This window comes from Echinops telfairi, unplaced genomic scaffold, assembly GCF_000313985.2.
Source record: "Echinops telfairi isolate 266 unplaced genomic scaffold, ASM31398v2 ScPeMD7_27;HRSCAF=92, whole genome shotgun sequence".
In the NCBI taxonomy this organism is placed as follows: domain Eukaryota; kingdom Metazoa; phylum Chordata; class Mammalia; order Afrosoricida; family Tenrecidae; genus Echinops; species Echinops telfairi.
Window position 1 is genome coordinate 218,500 of NW_022103924.1, and position 2,201 is coordinate 220,700.

General features: G+C 43.5%; 1 protein-coding gene and 1 pseudogene across 3 annotated transcripts in view; one reads left to right on the plus strand and one right to left on the minus strand.

Annotated features, from left to right (window-relative positions):
- LOC105979709 overlaps window positions 1-1,616 on the minus strand; it is a 3,002-nt pseudogene extending 1,386 nt beyond the window's left edge.
- SECISBP2 (SECIS binding protein 2) overlaps window positions 1-2,201 on the plus strand; it is a 48,685-nt gene that overhangs the window by 21,292 nt on the left and 25,192 nt on the right. The gene's annotated exons all lie outside the window — the stretch shown is intronic.

Consider the following 2,201-nt stretch of genomic DNA (forward strand, 5'->3'; position numbering starts at 1 on the left):
GCACCCTGACTGGCTCATCTCCTCCCCGAGACCCCTCTGCAAGGGGATCTCCAGTGGCAGAGGCATGTACTTTTTGTTTGTAATAATTTTAGCATGTATGAACTGGGACCTTAGTAGCAGTACTTTTATTACTTTGTATTAGTATACCCCCTCCTTATTTATCAATTGTCCTTACCAAAAATTTGTATTTGGGACAATAGCGAGAAGTTTGCTTTTTTGTCCATTAACAATATGTATTTGGCATTAACAAATGGTTGTGTATCACCTTGTCTAGGTCATGATTCTCGGTGCTTTAATAGCTAAATATTGATGTAAATTACTCTCCTGGACATGTTGATAGGTGTGGGCTGAGTGGTGATAGATTCTGGAGGGTCACTAGTTTCAAAGCCAAAAATGTTCCAAGAAGTCTTAGGATGGAATTGTTTTTGCTGTTGCCGTTATTGATGTTTCCGAAGTACAACCGACTGGAGGCACAAAATAGCATCCCACAAGGGTCCTGAATGCAGTTCTGAGTGATGAGATCGCATTGTTGTAGAGTGTGCTTGCTTGTTCCTAACCAGGGAGCCCTGCAGGAGCAGCAGGCTACAATCCCAATCTTGTTGCCTCTTTTTCAAATGGAATTTGAATGTTGAAAAAAAACTTTTGGGAGGCATGCTAACACACATCCATAAAAGTTTTATGAATTCCAAATAAAACAGAGAGAGAACAAGAGGAAAGTTGTATGTTTTGTTGGTTCTACATTGCACCCTGACTAGCTCTTCGCTTCCTTGAGACCTTTCTGCAATGGGATGTCCAATTGTCTATAGGTGGGCTTTGGGTCTCCACTCTGCCCTCCCCATCATTCACATCGATATGATTTTTGTTCTAGGTCTTTGATACCTGATACCTGATGCCATCGATATACACAGGCTGGTGTGTTTCTTCCATGTGGGCTTTGTTACTTCCCTGCTAGATAGCTGCTTGTTTATCTTCAAGCTTTTACGACCCCAGATGCTATATCTTTGATAGTTGGGCACCATCAGCTTTCTCGATACTTCCCTTCTTTTCCCTTGCCTCCCCCTCTCCTTTGCCTTAGGGAATGCAGCTCCCAGGAGGCCCACTTGAACTGGTTCTCTGCAGCATCAAGCTTAGAAATTGGTAACCCATGAACAGCTTCTTGAGATTCTATCTCCGAGAATCAGTCTCCTCCACCAGCACTTCCAGTTTTCAACAATGGAGAGAAAATGGTTGTCTAGGGTCATCAAGCTCACTCTCCAAATCCTCCAGCAATTTCATTGCCTACTCTCCTCCATCCTCTAGAAGATGTTCCTCTCTGTGGGTTCTATGGCTACAAACTACTCTAGCACCACTAGCTCCAATATCTCTTCTTTTATGTGCATCTTGGCAGAGTTCTCGGAGTTGGCCCACAGCTTTCCATGACCCAGCTGAATCCTGGTAACCAAACTGCCAGAACCATTGCCAGAAACCTCTGGGTCACGAAGATGGTTCCAGAGAATGCACGATCCTTCTTCACCATCGGAATCCTCCTCCAACTGCACTCTCACACTATTTTCTTCCTTATCTGGAGCTGGGATGATAAGTATTGAATCTACTTTCACTGACTGTGCAGGAATCCAGAATTACAATACTTCAAGAAAAGATAACCAAGGCAGGGCCAAGTCCTCAGGGAAAATCCTGTTTTCTTCGCAGACACTCCTCCAGCTCAGGAACCGCAGCAGCCTCACTGTCCGCGGCAGACACCAGTTCTCAATTCTGTTGTTCTCATGAGTGTTCCCCACATCTCTCGAAAGGACCTAAACCTTCTTGTGAATCCAGTTTCTGGTAGCTTCATTGGTTCTTCTTCAGAATATGCCATCAGGTTTGGGTTTTTTTCAGGTTGTGCTTGTTTTTCCTGAGTTACTTGTTTTGGTTTACTGTGGTTGACTGCTATTTTCTTGGCATTATGGTACAGTTGATGTGTGAGCTGACTGGGTCATTTAGAGGTAGTTAGCTCTGTTTAATGATGTAGGAGAGGTCTAATACCAGCTGGAAAATATACGGTGGTGAAAAGGAGAAAGGGGGAGTGAGTTGGTAAGTGGGGAAAACGGAGGGGTGTGGGGAAGAGGGAGAATAAAATAAAAGTAATGATAGTACAATAAGTAGCCATCTGGATAGGCCAACAAATTTGTAAAAGTAATGGGGCACTCTATTTTTTTTTTTTT